Source organism: Oncorhynchus mykiss, chromosome 22, assembly GCF_057628025.1.
Source record: "Oncorhynchus mykiss isolate SJ-2025 chromosome 22, ASM5762802v1, whole genome shotgun sequence".
NCBI lineage: Eukaryota > Metazoa > Chordata > Actinopteri > Salmoniformes > Salmonidae > Oncorhynchus > Oncorhynchus mykiss.
In genome coordinates this window covers 33,453,904-33,474,175 of record NC_143043.1, presented here as the reverse complement: position 1 = coordinate 33,474,175, position 20,272 = coordinate 33,453,904, and positions in this window count along the sequence as shown.

The following is a 20,272-nucleotide window of genomic DNA, read 5'->3' as shown; positions in this document are numbered from 1 at the left end:
AAATATACACACGCACACATGCAGCCCATGCCACAACACTGTCACACACACCTTGTAGCACAACTTGACTGACACACACTGTTACCATCATGTCATGTCTCACCCCTCCTGCCCCTTACCCCACTGCACTACACTGCCAGATACTGTAGACAACAACACATCATATACCATTTGAAGGGCTGTAGTGTGGAAATTTAGAGGGAACAGACTTGAACCAGCGACCCTAAAGATACGGGGTGGGTGCACAAGCACTTGCACTACAAAAGGCCTCTTGGCAGAGGCACTGGTACACTCATGTACATTGAGGCTTCACTAGCATGACCATCTAATGATTACCACTGGATATTGCGTGACTTTGAGGTGACAGGGAGGAAGGGCAAGCCATGGCGGGTGCAGTGCAGTCCAGCCAGAATAGATGAAGTGAGAGTCTAGGTGTGCCTCCGAGTCTGCCAGTCTGCCCGTCAACCCTGGGAACACAGAGAGACTGGCAGCCGTGCCAAAACATCCTGTCCCTTCCATCCATCCACCCTTCCTCTCCAAACTCTAACATCCTCCTGTCCATACCAGAGAGAGTGCCAGGGCATCAGCCTTTCCCACACATCAGGGCAGACCCTTCTTCACGCCATCCTCCCATCCCTTTACACCTCTTCTGATAGTAATGAATCATATGTAGACAGCATATAATGGACCACAGACCCTGCCAACACACAGATCTGCTGTTGTAAGTAGTACAACTTCAGGGAAGTCTGACAGTTAAAATGCCCGCTTAAGACTTCAGTAGATACTAAGTTACTGCTCTATATTATAGGCCAAATCGTTCGGACGCCACAGTCGTTTTGTGAGAAGACCTATTTTCGGGATGCTCCATGGTGTGACGATCACTGCTCAACCTCTGTCACCTTTCACCATAGATGTGGAAGGGCGATATTTACGGATGCAGTGGATTAAGACACAGCCCATGCAATGTATCTCTAGTTCAAACAGACAGATTTAGATGTTTTATTCTATTATGTTAATTCAATACCGTGGGGGTTAAGGGTTTATTTAACACCCCGCGCTCAGGAAAATAACCCTCCCTGTTTGTGTTCAAGTGAGGGAGGTTGTGTCTGTAGGAGAAAGAGAGAGAAAAAGAGAGAGAGAGAAAGAGAGAGAGAGAGAGAGAGAAAGAGAGAGAGAGAAAGAGAGAGAGAGAGAGAAAAAGAGAGAGAGAGAGAGAGAGAGAGAGAGAGAGAGAAAGAGAGAGAGAGAGAGAGAGAAAAAGAGAGAGAGAGAAAGAGAGAGAGAGAGAGAAAAAGAGAGAGAGAGAGAGAGAGAGAGAGAGAGAGAGAGAGAAAGAGAGAGAAAGAGAGAGAGAGAGAGAGAGAAAAAGAGAGAGAGAGAGAGAGAGAGAGAGAGAGAGAGAGAAAGAGAGAGAGAGACAGACAGACAGACAGACAGACAGACAGACAGACAGACAGACAGACAGACAGACAGACAGAAAAAGCCCTGACCCAGGGTCGTTAGTCCGCCTCGTTAGCAGCCTGCCCTACATGTTTCCATCGGCCAGCGAGCTGCGGGAGGTCAATTGCTGCTAAATTACTGGCCTTGGCTGGGAAAACATCGACCACATAATTAGTTTACTCTCTCCGTCCAGACGATTAACTTTTCTGAGAAACACTCAAGAGGCCACAGCTCCAACATCGCAATTAGTCCAGTTAGTGTTCTGAATGGAGGACGGCCTGGAGGCATGGAGCGGGTTATTACCAGTGGTGGTCGGTGCCGTTTAAGATGAGGGAGGACAATATTTCTTTATGAGCATGGCCTTATTTCTATTACAGCATATTGAATGACTGTCATTCATATTCCATTCACCCAGTTCAATGTAACTTCGCTAGATTTAGGCTACTACATGATACACCAATTTGACCTATACCCATCATAGGTTGCTACAACCTAGCCTACAACTAAACGTTTATGACGTAGGTGCACAGGTCGAGAGATACATTTGACTAGTCAAGGTTACAGACAGTTACACGTTCAATACCGCCTTGCACACTTAGTGGAACAGTGGAACGTTTTGCTACTAAAAAGAGAGTTTCTATACAACTTCATGTAGGTCTCACCCCATTTCATTCTGTTTGCTTCCATTTAAGAAAAGTTCTCCAACAAAATCATCAGAATGAATGCACCCCTGATCACCCATTCAGCATCATCACTTTGCTCGTTGTATAACTCCGTCTCGCATCTACGCACTCTCCTCCTCTCACCTTTTCCCTTCGCTTGTGGACATCAGTCCACAACACAATAGCTGTCTGTGACCAGGCACAACAACCTCTCCAAGCCAAACCTTCATACCGCTAACCACTAATCGCTACACAGCCTACATCAACAAATTAGAATTTACGCATTAGTTAATCCATGTGTACAATCACGCATTACAGCAGTTACGCCAATGGGCCCCGGTGGCAATAAATTAATAAAACCGAAAACTGACCTTGTTGGATCTTGGCCAGCTAGCTAGCAAAAAATGTTATTCCTCTCTGCTCGAGTCAGGCTGCTGAGTAGGCTAAATTAGCTGCACTAGCTAAGTAAGTGAACAATAAACTGAGAATAAAACAAAATACATCAAAATATAGCTAGCTCTCTCTCTCGGTTTCTTCTCGTAAAAAAGGGTTAAAAAGTGTTCAACTATTGTCTCGCTCTCTTTTTTTGTCAACTACTCACCACACTTTATGCACTGCAGTGCAAGCTAGCTGTAGCTTATGCTTTCAGTACTAGAATAATTCTCTGATCCTTTGATTTTATGGAACACATGTTAGTTCATACTGCAAGAGCTCTGATAGGTTAGAGGACGTCCTCTAGAAGTCGTCATAATTACTGTGTAAGACTATGGAAGGGGGTGAGAACAATGAGCATCCTATGTTTTGTATTGAAGTCAATGTACACATAGGAGGACGGAAAATAGCTGTCCTCCGGCTACACCATGGTGCTACCATAGGGGGTGGTGTTGAGGCTACTGTAGACCTTCTGTGAGGACAGATGCTGGGAGATGAGAAGCAAGTTCAGGTAGTGAATATTTAATAAATAATAGACATGAAACAAAACACGGACAGCGACTGGACAGGGGAAACATAACGACATTAATGCTGACACGTTACACTGTTCATTACAAAACAGTGTGTTTTGATCAGTTATTTGGTGACGTGTGAATATATTTAGTATAGTTTTATCTATAAGGGACAACTTCTTTAATGTTTCACTATTTATATTTTTATGAAATTCACTGAGTAGGAGCCTCCACTGGTTATCACGCTTATACAGGACTGCACACAACACTGGGGGTAAACAGGTTGTTACAATACAAGATAGTACACAGCACCAGGCCCACTTCTGTTCACTGGAAAAAACAAGAAGGGACACAAGTTGGCACAGGAGAAAAGAACAGTGATACCTTCTCTATTCCAAACCCTAAGACGACATTCTGTGGGTGTGAGGCTATGGGTAAGAGGTTTTTCCAGGAAAATGGTGGAAATATAAATGAAAGATGATGAACTGCTACTTTTAGTAAGTCTCCTCATTATGTTGGAGATGTGCAGTCCAGATGCCCAGAAAGACCACTGCTCTGTCTCCACTGAGTAATGTCAATAAAAGGATACTGCATAGACTTAACATGACTTTAGTGTGTCTCCGAGCCGCTCCGGGTCGTTCTATTTTAGCTCCTACTGTTTAAACTCTGTGCATTAGGACTGGAGATCATTAACTGTGGCGTGAGAGACATGCAGTCATGTGTCACACCCTCTAAAAGCCACACAGTCTGGCACTACAGAAGTACACCAATCCGGGAGGATGGATATTTGGGAGGATGGATATTTGACAACTGAACACAATTAATTTCTACGTACATGGACAATAGATGTTATCCTATCAGTCGTACATGTTGATCAGTCAAAGGGCTAGATCTTGGCACAGAGTTTCTGCCTAATGTGCTGATTGTGTGATGGCTGATACATGAAGATGAGAGGAGAGATGGAGCCGCTATGAGTGAGAAGAGGTCAAGTATTGTGAGCTGGGAGCAAAGAGGGAGAGAGAAAGAGCTGGCCAGATGAGCGTCGTCACCCCAAGAGTAGAGAGGTTCAGGGTTACAGAACACACCACACACACTTAGAAGCCTTGTCTCAACTCTAACCCATACAAGCCCTCACCTCTGTTTTAGCAATGCCACACACCGTTAGAAACACTCACCTGTATTATTAGCACTGAAATATAAAACGGTTCATCAATGACTTTCAAATGCTGCCTCATAGATTTATCAAGATTTATCAAACTCCTCCTCAACCAGACCAGTTTAGTAATCTACCGAGCTTCACTCTAGTCAATATAACTTGAGGTTATAGTTCACTCCTCTGTATAGTCCACCCCCCTCCTGTCATCCATACTAGAATTATCACTAATAATAGTCTAGCCAAGAGAAATACACTAACAGAGTAGAGACACAAGATAAGAGAGGGATGGTGAATAAAAAAAAAGGGAACAAGTGTAGATTTAAAGATGGGATAAAGAGGGCAGGAATATTTTAGGAGCGAGAGAACAAAGGAGAGAGAGAGACAGCAGAGGTGAACAAAAGCCCTGGGTGATGCAGCAGGCTGTGAGGGTGGGATGTGTGTATTTGAGGCTGTGTGTGTGTGTGTTGGGAATATACTCTCAGCTGTTAAAGTCCATTAGAAGAGCAGCAGTCGAGGTAGATGTTCTTCCAGACAACAGAGAGAGAGAGAGGGAGAGATGTATCTTTCTTATCATTATCCTCAGTCCTCCCACCTGCCTTACCCTGACTCATACACCCCCCCTCTCTTCCCCTCTCTCACTCACTGTCTCTCTCTCTTTATTACCTCTCCTATGACCACACTCACCTCTCTCTCTCCCTTCCTCTCCTCCTCCTCTCCCTCTCACCACCTGACCCACTGTCAGATTCCCCCTTTTCACTTCACGTTCACATTCACCACCTCCCTCTTGCCCTCTCCTCCCTCCTCTCTATCTCTCTGAATATTTTTCACCCTCCCTCCCTCCCTCTGTTAGTCTATCACTCTGTTCCTCATTAAACCGTTATACAGAGGGCACTTCCTATGAACTTCCTGTGTGTGTTTTCTTACAGGGTAATCCCTGCCTTCACATCACAAAAAAGATACACACACTTACACACACTTACACACGCACGCACACACACTTTTCGAGAGTGGCTACAGCAAACAGAGAAGTGGAAATGAATGTCAGTTCATCATACTGACAATGCAGCAGGACCAAATCTTTTACAGACTCTCTTTTCATTGACAGGAGAAATGCTAATGTTCACTTTTAAAATGAAAGAGAAAGGAAATGTCTGGAAAAAAATGAAAATAGCTGCCTATCTTCCCCGACCCTGCTATCTTCAATTATCTCCTTCAACAATCACAGGTTAAGTATAAAGACTCATATTTGGACTGTGGCCAGAGGGCTTCATGGTAATCTTCATTGTGTGATACAAACACAATTATCTACTAGAGACCAGGTTATAGCCATGCACTTTCCAGCACATAAACACACACACTATCTCCTGTCACAGCCCTTATGTGACCCAGAGGTCAAACAGGGGTGCTAACCTCAACCCTGACCCCTGACCCCTACCCAAACCAGAGATAGGAGACCCTCAGGGACGTCAACAGGACAAACAAACACACAGACTAGTACAACATGGTTCTATGCTATGTGCTCTAAAGCTAAAACCACAGTTTAGGTTACTCCTGTGTTATTCTTTCTCACTGGCTACATCGTGTAAATAGGATGATTTTGGTCATAAAGTTAGTCTTGTCTAAAACAGAGTTTGGAAAATGCCATGCGTCGCAACGGGTAAATGAAGGCTTTGATTTGCCCACTAACATGGGGTGAACAGCTGCAGTGATTGCTCTCTATCCAATAGAATAGACAGTGAGACAGACCTGCCAAGCAGCTCCGACTTTGTTTACACAAGACAACACATCGCACATTTTTTTGTTACTTGAGAAATACTAAACCAAACAACTTAGTTAGATGTAAAATTGCACAACTAAAACATGTGACAAAAAACTCAAAATTATTTACAGATTTCTTGAGTTATCTTAGATTCATTCTGGAGATTTTGAGGAAGTGAAATAGGGTTCCGCGTGCGTCTACAGTGTCTCATGGGGGACAAACATCATTACCCAAATGCAGAATAGGTCAGGAAACACACCTCCAAGACTGAAATCTCATTTTTCCAATGAGCAAGAGAAAAACACAATCGCTGTGTTCAGTGGCTCTTTAAAACAATGTGGATGTCTGGATACAACCAGCAACCTGAATTCTACTTGCATTAATATGTAGGATGTTACTCTGCCCTGACTGAGAGGCCTGCAGGTTCTGAGCTGAGGCTGTGAGGCCATTCGTAGTTCTCTCACGTCTCACACCTCCACAACCACAGAAACCCCGGAGATTTGTATCGCTCAACCTCCAGACCCACACACACCTATGCCGCACCTGCTGTTACCCGGGCAACTGAGCAGGTGCTGCCCTTACTCCCCTGACAGTCACACGCACGCACACACACGCACGCACACACGCACACACACGCACACACACACACGCACACACACACACACACACACACACACACACATACACACACGCACACACACTAGGTAGCTGTGCGATTGTTTACCTTGGACTCCTCCCCTAGAGAGCCAGTTTGACCAGGAAGGTAGATCCACCTGGAACACTTCCAATCAGGTGACCCTCAGGAGACCTGAGGACAGGAGGACAGAGCAACAGCCCAACCAACAGACAATAGCACAGAGAAGCTCCCTTAGATTTCTCTTTCGGGTACACTGTTTGTATATAAATGATTTGAATATCATGATTTGAATCAGATATACAAAAATATTCCCAGACTTATTCCCTGACCCAATTGGAGTGTTTGTTCTGTATGCAAACACACATGCTACCAGATTATCATAGAAAATACCTTGAAGAAACAATGTCTTTCTGTCAACCATAGAATCACTGGGATGGAAACAAAAGGCATCTCTTCTCATTATAGGATGTAAAACAGACACATCTCAATTCTCCATCAATGTCTAGCTATCAGATGGACTGCTAGACACACACGCACATAAAGTTAATCTGGCCATTGTTATTCATTGGGAATGTCTCTTATCAGTAGGTAATCCCTGACCTCCGACCTTTCTGTCAAATAGATTAACTCATTGGCTCTGATTGGAGGTCTCACGTCGTAACCTCAAGTTCATTATGCACCGTCCTGTTGGCTAATATGATTTTGTGAGCCAACAAATGGCTACATAAGATAATAATCAATCAGCTAAAATAATACGGAATTACAATGTATTAATGAATGAAAATATTGCGCTCTGAAACATTGGCCATTCGAAAAATGGGAGTGGCATTAGAAACAATACCGTGAGGAATAAAACATAATCGCTGTTGGATAGATTTAAGCCAGACCCCTCTATAAATGAGCAAGTGCTATTGTACGGTTTTTGAATGCAATAATCATACTAATTGACCCCATCCTAGTGCTTTCATCCGTTTCATATTCCTGTTTCCAAAGCCATGATGTAGCAGGTGTATTCAGACAGCTGCTGTAACTGTCACACCCTGATCTGTTTCACCTGTCTTGTGATTGTCTCCACCCCCCACCAGGTGTCTCCCATTATCCCCTGTGTATTTATACCTGCGTTTTCTGTTTGTCTGTTGCCAGTTCGTCTTGTCCTGTCAAGTCCTACCAGCGTGTCCCCGTGTTTCCTGTGCTCTAGTTTTTGCGTTTCTAAGTCTTCCCAGTTCTAACCTTTCTGCCTGTCCTGAGCCTGATCCTGCCTGCCTGTCCTGTACCTGTCTGACTCTGATTTGATTACGACTCTTTGGCTGCCTTGACCTACCGATTGCTTGCCCCTTGTACTGAAATAAACTCTGAGACTCGTACTATCCACCTCCCGTGTCTGCATCTGGGTCTTAGCCTGAGCCGTGAAATAACTCACTGAGGGTGATGGAGGATAGAACACACACACACACACACACACACACACACACACACACACACACACACACACACACACACACACACACACACACATACACACACACACACACACACACACACACCGGAGGAAGCAGACTCTCAGAGCAGTTAAATATATACCTGACACACACACAAAAGACCTTCTTGCAGAAGGAAGCAGCCAGAAATTGAATTTATGATGAGGTTATATTTAGGGTTGGTAAAGCTATATGAGTAATGGAATCAGGGGAGGATTCATTATCTAACACATTATGATTTAATCAAACTCACCTAAATTATATTCATTTTTCTCTGACAGAAGGCTAATTCATCTCTGGCCTTTGTGTGTGAGAGGGGAGCGGTGTTACGGTGAAATGGCTCCCCTCTGGCTGACAGGGCCTGGCCAGATTGGTATTTAATGTCTCTGAAGGTGAGAGAGGGGCTTCTCATATTAATGACCAGTGACCAGGGAGGGGGGTTGTTCATCTTTTCAGAGTTTCTCTCTCTCTCTCAGTGCAAGGAACTATTGTTATTTTGTAACACGCTGAAACTCCACTCATACATATCCACTCAAACGCAGTACTGCAGGAGAAACCTAGTGCAATAAGATATCCATTCTGCGAGGGAGAATGTGAGACTCTGTAAACCACTGTATTCTAACATAGATGAAATAGCCATGAAATAGCCTCACCTGTGAATGTGCTTAAACACTCCAAAACGTTTCTAGCAGGTCTGGTCAGTTTCCACTGTAGGCCATTGTGTTGAGGAGAACCAGATCTATTACTTCATTATAACTGCCAATAAATGTTTACATATTGTTACATACACCATAATCAGCGTTATAAACCATTGTCTGCTGGCTATGTACAGTATAGCACTGCCTGGGTTTGAGCTACTGCTGGTGCATACCTCATTGGGAAGTACACTTAGCAAGGGAAACAGTGTTTCAGTAATCTAAATGAGGTAATCCAGGAGCGGTCTCTTCTCCTCTAACCCTCTCCACCCCTCCTCTCCTCCTCCTCCCCTCCTCTACTCCTCCTCCTCCAGACCAAGGCAAGGGTTCTAGATCTGGAGAGGTGGGACGGACACAGGCTTCTCTTTATACTATAGAGCCCCGGTCTGAGAGACTGAGAAAAACTGTGGCAGGCTGAGGTAGGCCCTGGGGCTAGGGGGCAGATTTCGGAAGTCCGGATGACTGACGCTAGGATATGCATATAATTGGTAGTATTTGATAGAAAACACTCTGAAGATTCTAAACATGTTCAAGTAATGTCTGTAAGTATAACAGAACTGATATGACAGGTTTGGAAAATGTTTTTAATGATTTTGTATTGCAGGCGCTGTCCTCAGATAATCGCATGGTATGCTTTCGCCGTAAAGCCTTTTTGAAATCTGACAAAGCTGTTGGATTAACAAGAAGTTAAACTTTTAAACGATGTAAGACACTTGTATTTTCTTGAATGTTTAATATTACGATTTTTGTATTTTGAATTTCTCACTCTGCAATTTCATCAGATGTTTTCGAGGTGGGTCACTAGCGGCACGCCTAGCCTTAATTAAACTCCTGAGTAGAATCCTTGTTCGATCTCACTAAGCTAAGTTTGAGTTTGCTAATGATACAACAGTGGTAGGCCTGATCACCGACAACGATGAGACAACCAAAAGGGAGTAGGTCAGAGACCTGACCGTGCGGTTCAAGGACAACAACCTCTCCCTCAACATGATCAAGACGAATGAGATGATTGTGGACTACAGGAAAAGGAGGACCGAGCACTCCCCCCATTCTCATCGACGGGGCTGTAGTGGAGCAGGTTGAGAGCTTCAAGTTCCTTGGCGTCCACATCACCAATAAATGAACATGGTCCAAGCACACCAAGACAGTCGTGTAGAGGGCACAACAAAATGTATTCCCCCTCAGGAGACTGAAAAGATTTGGCATGGGTCCTCAGATCCTCAAAAGGTTTTACAGCTGCACTATCGAGAGCATCCTGATGGGTTGCATCATTGCCTGGTATGGCAACTGCTCGGCCTCCGACCGCAAGGCACTACAGAGGGTAGTGTGTACGGCCCAGTACATCACCGGGGCCAGGCTTCCTGCCATCCAGGACCTCTATACCAGGCGGTGTCAGAGGAAGGCCCTAAAAAGACTCCAGCCGCTATACTCGTAGACTGTTCTCTCTGCTACCGCGCGGCAAGTGGTACCAGAGCGCCAAGTCTAGGTCCAAGAGGCTCCTAAATAGCTTCTACCCCCAAGCCATAAGACTCCTGAATAGCTAATCAAATGGCTACCCAGGCTACTTGCATTGCAAGTAGGATCCATGGTTAGTCTTGTCCAGGATCCTTCAGAATTCTATAAGATCTCGTTAAGAATCTTCAAGGATCTTGACAGGATCCTAATGAATATTCAGGCTTGCATGCATACATGTGTGCATTCCCACTTGTCTGTGTGTAACTTGTCAGCCAGTTCAAGTAGCTCTTTACCCGCTCTCTCCCCCTCCCCATGATATCTAAAGAGCCTTACTGAAGACAAAGGAAAGTAGCAGCAGCTTTGTTTGACAAGTGCTTTACTTTCTCATTTAATCATTATAATACATTAGTACTCAGAGCATCAACATCCATAAATACATCATAAATACATCATAAATACATCATAAATACATCCATAAATATTGCCCTCATGAGATGCAGCCAGAGACTTAAAGGCCCAATGCAGCTCATTTTATCTCAATATCAAATCATTTCTGGCTAACAATTAAGTACCTTACTGTAATATATATCCATTAAAATGGGAAAAGATGGCTTTTTAGCAACAAAAGAATTCTCAAGCAAGAATTTTGGTAGGACTGTCTAGGAGTGGTCTGACTGGGGACCACGTTGTTATTGGTCTATTAACCGCGTAATGATGTAGATTGTATTTTCAACCGGTAACTATAAGAAAATAACATTGATGTAATTGTTTGAAAATGTTACACTTTTACATTATGATACAAAATACAGGAAAACTGCATTTTGACTGCACTGGGCCTTTAATGCTTTAATTAAGATAGTCTCTCTCTCAAAGGCAATACATTTCAATCTAATACGAGCTGTTTCGTGTTCGTGGATATTTTATGTGTTTGTATTTACTGTGTGTGTGTGTGTGTGTGTGTGTGTGTGTGTGTGCATGCATTTATCTGTGAATAGTTTATGTACAGGCTTTTAGGAGTGATTGTGCCGAACGTTTAGATTTGTGGGCAGTTTGTCTGTTCCCCACATCATTGTCTACACTCCTTACATTCCCACATGTCTTATACTAATTAAATCTATAGATTAGTTTAATTGTTAGGCCTAGTGCTCGGGCTGGGAGTTATCCATCTTGCATACACAGCAGAGTCAGACTCACTCTCTGTAATTGAAAGATTTCCCTGGAAGGTTTCCAGGCTCTAATGTGTTCGGTATTTGCAGCTCAGAGCTGTTTGCTTCTGTTTCCTTCGCACTTCCTCTACATTAGCCTTCCTCTCTCATTCATTATGGCCATCAGTCTTCTAAAGCCTTCTAAACTATTACTCTAAACACAGAACTATTGAGCATTAGAGCCGATTGTTTCACAAACGCTGATTAGAATCGCTATGTGTTCCTGAAAACAGAGAGATTGCTGGGTAGGGTGTTTTATTGTACTCGGGGAAGTGTGTCTAATAGGAAAAGGACAATAATGTGATTATCACACATAATGGGAATACATACTCATCAGGTTTGTTTCATTTCGTTTAATTCACGCAGCACAAAAGGTAACTAGTATGCACGAGCGCCCACACACACCTACATACACGGACAGACACACTTTGTTAGCTTGAGATGTGGTGAAACGAGGCTGTCCAAATGGTGCCCATTATGAAAATGAAATGCCTCTTAACAATAGCGAGACAGTTAAGAAGTGGAATTGTCTACCTAAAGCAGCTCTGTGAAGCACATGGGTGAAACTCACAGAAACATGAGATCTAGTGGAGGTTTACTTAACCACAACTATGAGCACAGTGTAATCATACCATTTTCATGTGATAATTCCATGTGTAGCAGTCATTCAGGCCACTAATTCCCCTGTCCTCTCACTGAAATGATTACCAGACTGAATGACATATAGAAGAGAGTAACTGAATACTGTTTGTTTAGCTTAAGACAGAATTCATGCACTGAGTTGAACGAGTCCTCCTGAGAACTAAGTGAGTCGGAGCTAATTGTCAGAGAAAGCGAGTGAGACACACACACACACTCAGGTACACACACACAGGTACACACACACACAGGTACACACACACACACACACACACACACACACACACACACACACACACACACACACACACACACACACACACACACACCTCCGTCCCTGTGAGAGAGTGAGAGTTTTCCAGAGAGGGCAGCACCACTCAGCGACTACATGTGTAACCCATTTTACAGACCTATGCCATGGGAAATACATTCCTTATTCTTAGACTCCAATTTCCAAAATATTAATTCTGGGAGAAATAATAACAAAACCGCCCAACTTGTTAATTGGTTCATATTTCAACGTTTTAACAACTGAGAATAAGGCGTCCGTTTTTTGTTAAGGAGAGACAGGTGTGACTTTGGGCTGGGAAGCACTGAGCACACAACTTGGTGCATAGTGAGTCCACACCTCTCTGAGCCCCACTGAGAGAGAGAGGGGAACCCCTGGCTGAGTCTGGACCCCAAGGAATGGGCCCCTTTGAGGCCTGATCACACATACACACTAAGGCAGGTATGTCCACACACTCACACAGGCTTGATGTCAGGTTCTGACCTATTCTCAGCTTCTGGATCTCTCTCTCATTCTCTCTCTCCTCCCTGGTCGGTGTGTGACACACACAGGCTTTTCTCTGAGCCTAGTCAGCAGTCATTAACAGCCTGGGTTTTACTGTATGCCCAAGTCATTTCCCCCCCTGAATACAAGCACTGGCACCCTAAAGCCTCTCATTTTCGCCCCAGACCCCCAAACGTTGTTTTCCGATGATACTGGTTTGGTTTGGCCCTGGGGCATAGGGGTAGCCATTGCGGGTGGTTAGTTAGCTGTATGTAGGGCCTCAGTGTGTGTTTCTACAGGCCTTATGGTCAGTCTCCGCCTTAGCCTACGACAAACAGCAGCCAGACCTCCCATTAGAGCTACAAATCCAGTCTGTGTGACAGATAATTGTTTTATATCCAGTCTGTGTGACAGAGGATTGTTTTATATCCAGTCTGTGTGACAGAGGATTGTTTTATATCCAGTCTGTGTGACAGAGGATTGTTTTATATCCAGTCTGTGTGACAGAGGATTGTTTTATATCCAGTCTGTGTGACAGAGGATTGTTTTATATCCAGTCTGTGTGACAGAGGATTGTTTTATATCCAGTCTGTGTGACAGAGGATTGTTTTATATCCAGTCTGTGTGACAGAGGATTGTTTTATATCCAGTCTGTGTGACAGAGGATTGTTTTATATCCAGTCTGTGTGACAGAGGATTGTTTTATATCCAGTCTGTGTGACAGAGGATTGTTTTATATCCAGTCTGTGTGACAGAGGATTGTTTTATATCCAGTCTGTGTGACAGAGGATTGTTTTATATCCAGTCTGTGTGACAGAGGATTGTTTTATATCCAGTCTGTGTGACAGAGGATTGTTTTATATCCAGTCTGTGTGACAGAGAATTGTTTCAAGGGTAGATGGAGCTGCAGATCCTAGAGGCACACAATTCACTCCCTCCCCCTCTCGCTTTCTCTTCTTTCTACAACAACTGCCTGCCCTCCTTATAGTTCATCACTTCATTTGTGTCTTTGTGTGGCATGTCTGTGTGTGTGTGTGTGAATTTATTTGTTTATTTTACTAGATTCTCCAATCCAGAGCAATTAGAGTTTAGTGCCTTGCTCAAGGGCACGTCAACAGATGTATAAACTGGTCAGCACGGGGATCGACCAAGCAACCTTTCGGTTACTGGCCCAATGCTCTTAAGAGCTAGGCTACCTGTAGCCCTGGTTAAACAGTGGCTACACTACCCTCTCACCAACAACTGTGTTACTGCAGCAGCGTGCACACATGCGCACACACACACACACGTCATCAGCTCACAACAGCTGGAGAAATTAGGAGCCACACAGAACTGAATTGTAGGATTTGCATCTCATTTTACTACTGTGTTTGAGATGGTGTGGGGTTTTTGGCCGATGATTACCTCCGTGTCACACAAAAACGGTTGTGAGGAAGACAGCATGGAATAAGCCCAGGTTTAGATGCACGGTGACAACTTAATATACCGGATGCCTCCGCTCTCTCTCTCTGCTCTCTCTCTGCCTTGCTCGCTGACTCAATAGGAAGAGGTTCCCTTGGTTGTTCTGTAACACACTCACCAACACCCAGGCTACAGTGGATGACCTACAACATGGTGGTCAAGACAGGCTTGATGTGGCCACTGAAAGGAGGAGAGGTCTGATTACAGGGTGAGAGAGATGTTTCTGTGTGCTACTAGACTGGGGTTAAATTGGCCTCTAGTCAGTTCCATTGAACTTTAAGACAGGGGACCGAGGTGGGTTGAATGGAGATGTAGTCATTCCAATGGCTGTGTGGTAAACTACAGTTCAATGGCTGTGTGGTAAACTACAGTTCAATGGCTGTGTGGTAAACTTCAGTTCAATGGCTGTGTGGTAAACTACAGGTCAATGGCTGTGTGGTAAACTACAGGTCAATGGCTGTGTGGTAAACTACAGTTCAATGGCTGTGTGGTAAACTACAGGTGAATGGCTGTGTGGTAAACTACAGGTCAATGGCTGTGTGGTAAACTACAGGTCAATGGCTGTGTGGTAAACTACAGGTCAATGGCTGTGTGGTAAACTACAGGTCAATGGCTGTGTGGTAAACTACAGGTCAATGGCTGTGTGGTAAACTACAGTTCAATGGCTGTGTGGTAAACTACAGTTCAATGGCTGTGTGGTAAACTACAGGTCAATGGCTGTGTGGTAAACTACAGTTCAATGGCTGTGTGGTAAACTACAGGTCAATGGCTCTATGTGTTGGAGCATGTGGTAAGAGGAGGGCCCGGGCATGTATCTGTTCAGATGCTTCTCAGGGGCCACACAGGCCACAGACCTGCAGGTCGCAGGCTCATAGAAGCAGGCTCCTGCCAGTAGGAGATGAATAGCACATAGTCCTCCATGCTGTTAAACCAATCCCCTCACTCCACCTCACCACCTGACCTCCCATTCAACCAACAGCACAGCAGCAAGTTCAACTTGATGAACACCTGAGAGGGAGTTATATTATGCATCACTGGCTGATATTCTCCTATTTATTCACATCACAATAATAAACACTGTGTAAAGCAGCTGCTTTATTGATGAAAATCAGTTTCAACACTTGAGAGGTGCCTTGGGATTTGTTTAGTCTATGTACGAAATCTATAAATGGTTGTGGGTGTAATGGTTGTTCGTAGTGCAAAAATTCACCTTTCTGGGCCTGTTGTGAAACTCTCTCTCTCTCTCTCTCTCTCTCTCTCTCTCTCTCTCTCTCTCTATGGGAAACATGTGTTTCCATTGCCAAAGCAAGTGAAATAGACAATCAACAAAAGTGAGAAGAAATCAATTAAATTAACAGAAAACATTGCACTCACAAAGGCTTGAAAAAAATAAAGAAATTTCAAGTGTTATAGTATCAGCTATATACATTGTTTTAGCAATGTGCAAATTGTTGTAAAAATAGTAGGGGAAGAGAAATAAACATATACATATTGGTGGTGTTTATAATGTTGTTGTTGTGTACTGTATACTGTATAATGTTGTTGTGCTGTACTGGTTGCCCTTTCCTCTTAGCCACAGGACACAAATCTTGCAGATGTGATGGCACACTGTGGTATTTCACCAAACAGATATGGTAGCTTCTTTTCAAATTCTTTGTGGGTCTGTGTAATCTGAGGAAAATATGTATCTCTAATATGGTCATACATTGGGCAGGAGGTTAGGAAGTGCTGCTCCGTTTCCACCTCATTTTGTGGGCAGTGTGCACATAGCCTGTCTTCTCTGGAGAGCCAGGTCCGCCTATCTCAAAAGCAAGGCAATGCTCACTGAGTCAAGGATTTTATTAATTTTGGGTCAGTCACCGTGATCAGGTATTCTGCCACTGTGTACTCTATGTTTCTCTCTCTCTCATTCTTTCTCTCTCTAGCCATCGCTCTCTCCGCCGATCTCTCTTTGTGTGTGTGTCTCTCACTCTTCCTCCATCTCTCACTCTTCCTCCCTCCATCGCACCAGTCCAGATTCAGGGCTGTTTTTTATTGTCGCACACAAATTGGTCTGGGACTCTCCAGGGGCCTATCTGAGCTCCGTACAGCTCAGATTTTCTTCCCTTTCATTAAATTTAAAATAGGACCTGTCTCTGGAGAGAGTGAGAGAATGAGACAGAGAGAGAGAGAGAGAGAGAGAGAGGAGGGAGAGGGAGAGAGAGAGAGAGAGAGAGAATGAGAGAGAGAGAGAGAGAGAGAGAGAATGAGACAGAGAGAGAGAGAATGAGACAGAGAGAGAGAGAGAGAGAGAGAGAGAGAGAGAGAGAGAGAGAGAGAGAGAGAGAGAGAGAGAGAGAGAGAGAGAGAGAGAACCGGTTAAAGGATTTTTAAGCCTTGTGACAATTGAACCATGGATTTTGTATGTGTGCCATTCAGAGGATGAATGGGTAAGCCAAAATATTTAGTGCCATTGAACATGGTATGTTAGTAGGTGCCAGGTGCACCTGTTTGAGTGTCAAGAACTCCAACGCTGCAGGGTTTTTGATGCTAAACATTTTCCTGTGTGTATCAAGAATGGTCCACCCCCCAAAGGACATCCAGGCCATCTTGACACAACTGTGGGAAGCATTGGAGTCAACATTGGCCAACATCCCTGTGGAATGCTTTCAACACCTTGTAGAGTCCATGCCCTGATGAATTGAGGCTATTCTGACAAAAGGGGGTGGAACGCAATATTAGGAAGGTGTTCTTAATGTTTTGTACACTCAGTGAACATACAAGGAGTACCTGTACCGAGTCAATGTGCAAGGTAATTGAGGTAAATTGAGGTAAATTGAGGTAATATGTACATGTAGGTAGGGATAAGAGTGTCTAAGCATTTAGGATAGATAATAAACAGAGTAGCAGCAGCGTATGTGTGAAACAGTGAGTGAGTGCATGTCTGTGGTGTCAATATGTGTGTGTGCATGTGTTTTGTGTGTGAACTTATGTGGGGTGTGTGTGTGTGTGTGTGTGTGTGTGTGTGTGTGTGTGTGTGTGTGTGTGTGTGTGTGTGTGTGTGTGTGTGTGTGTGTGTGTGTGTGTGCGTGTGCATGTGCGTGTGTGTGTTGGAGTGTCAGTGAGTGTACATAGAGCTGGTGTCAAGGGGGTCAATGCAAATAGTCAGGGTAGCCATTTGATTAACGGTTCAGCAGTCTTATGGCTTGGCGGTAGAAGCTGTTCAAGAGCCTTTTGGTCCCAGACATGGCGCTCTGGTACCACTTGCCATGTGGTAGCAGAGGGAACGGTCTATGACTTGGGTAGCTGGAATCTTTGACAATTGTTAGGGCCTTCCTGATGTAGAGGTCCTGGATGGCAGGGAGCACTGTACTGGGCCGTAAACACAACCCTCTGTAGGATAAGTCCCTGCGTCTGAAAACAGAAGATTAGCTGTAGTGAGAGCGAACTGAACACTGGTCAGAGGGTCAATGAGATGCCTCTCCTGGTTGTCCGCTGCCTCCTGCTGCCCTGCCGTGTCCATCGATTATGCTAATGCTAATTATGCTAGCGATTGCTGGGTAGCCGTGTAGCCCAGGGCCAGTCCCATTCAGTCCCATTCAGATGCTTAACCCCAATCTATCTGGCCATTACTGCAACAATACTACTTCAGTATGCAGGATAAACTCTCTACTCAACAGCAGAGACCAGGACCATACACACAATCTGCTAGTCATCAAGACTGTCTCTGTCTCTTTCTCGCTGTCTGTCACCTCCCCTCTCTCTGTTTCCTCATGCCCCTAGAGATGTGATTGTGTTTGTCTAACTTCTTCCCTATTCCCCCCTCTTTCTTTCCTCTCCCTCTCTGTACACCATGTCTCCATAGAGAGTGAGGTGTGCTGCCTGTTCCCTCAGGACCAGACACCAGAGCCAGAGGTTACTACAGCAACGTTGATTCTACACCTACAAGTGTGACCGCAGAGGGCGGAATGTTGTTGAATATTTGCATATTTTTTCATCGTCATACATGTTATTTCTCTCTCTATGTAAACATCTGTTAATGAAGCCGTCTGTGGTTGTTTTCCAGTAATATTCCTGATGTCTCCTAATCCTATAGCAACAGTTGATAGGACTGTATAGGTAGGTCCCTGATGAAGGCTGGAGACTGGAGGTTCATTCCTTACTCGGCTCTCACGCGTCAGAGTGACGACGGTCTTTATTTTCTACAACAACATAGAAGTCGTTAATTACTTCTATGTATAAAGGGAAGTTTCTCCTCAAAATAAACACATTTGACTTTTAAATAAGCGGTGCAGATGCCTTTCTGTATTGGGACACCATCTGTCTTGACACCTCGAGTTCTCAGACATGTCAGGAGCAGCTTCATTCAGAACAATCGTCTCCGGTCTCATTCCCGGCAGTGGAGGTTTGTTTTCGCTAAGAAAATAGCAGAGTATTGAAGGTTGAAAACAGAAAGGAAAAGAGTATTTGACGAAGTAACAAAGTATAAATCCAGTTTAGGAGGGTTCAGAGTGGTTGGATTGAACCCACTAACCTGATGATCCTGGCTGTCTGACTGGCTCTTTGTGTGTGTGTGTGTGTGTGTGTGTGTGTGTGTGTGTGTTTGTTTTTGACCAGAAGTCCTCACAAGGATAGTAAAACAAGGACATTTCAGACAAGTGGGGACATTTGGAAAAAGTGTTCCCACAGGATATCAGGATATCAATTGCTTGGTCCCCACAAGGAAAGAAAAACAAATGTGCTTGTGTGTGTGTGTGTGTGTGTGTGTGTGTGTGTGTGTGTGTGTGTGTGTGTGTGTGTGCGTGCGTGCGTAAACAGGATTGTTCCAGTGTCGGCAGGCCGAGCGTGGAGCAGTGATTTGGCTTCCTACAGTGGGAACTGGAGCCTCACAAAGACACCACAAGTACACGCACACGCATTATCTCTCTCTCTCACACACACACACACACACACACACACACACACACACACACACACACGCTGGAACAATCCTGTTTGCTTTGTGTTTGTCAGTGAAATCCCCAATCCTCTGTAACGCACAAACACCAGCCAAGCCCTTCATCTTACCCCATATATAGACACTCATTCTCAATCCCCCTTTTTGTAATACGCTTAAATCACACACACACACACACACACACACACACACACACACACACACACACACACACACACACACACACACACACACACACACACAGACACTACGAGACACCACCCACTGCCCATAATCAACACCCCAAAGGCACTGGGCTGATGGTGTTAACACCAGTGGGACTGTGCCAAATGTTATGAGTGTGTGTTTCCACACTGCAGAGACAGCCCAACCAGACTTACAGGGTTTAGAGGGTTCCTTAAGCAGGCTTTACTGATGTACCTCTCCCACCAAGCATCATCCTGGAGCAGAATAACAACCAGACACTACCCACTAACACTGTGGGGGAAATCTGTAGAGAATGTGAACCAATAGTCCTGGTATCAGAATCTCTACTTCTGGTGTGACCTGTTCTCCAGCTGACCCTGTACTGCTTCCTGGTTATGTTTCTGATGACATCCAGTTTTTTTCCTGTATGTGAAAGTGAAGGATAGGAGATAAGGAATCTGAAACACCCCCATCCCTTATTTAAAACATAACCAGCAGTCATCAATTACCAGTCACTGTTCCACTCACTGCCTCTTTCTCATCCCTCACTTCAGCTGTGCACACACGTACACACACGTACACACACACACCTCTTCAGTGGTGCCCGGATACCCCTCTGAGACCAGCTTCTGTTTGCCCAACGCAAGCAGAAAACCCTCCACAAGGACAAACTACACACACACACACACACACACACACACACTACGCTCAACACCTCAACTGAATTAATATTCCCCCATCAAGCAGCACTTCACCAACGTGTGGACAGACAGACAGCAGCATGGTATAAATAGAGAGTGCTTTGACATGCTCTTTCTCTCAGCATCTCGCTCTCCCTTCCTCTCTC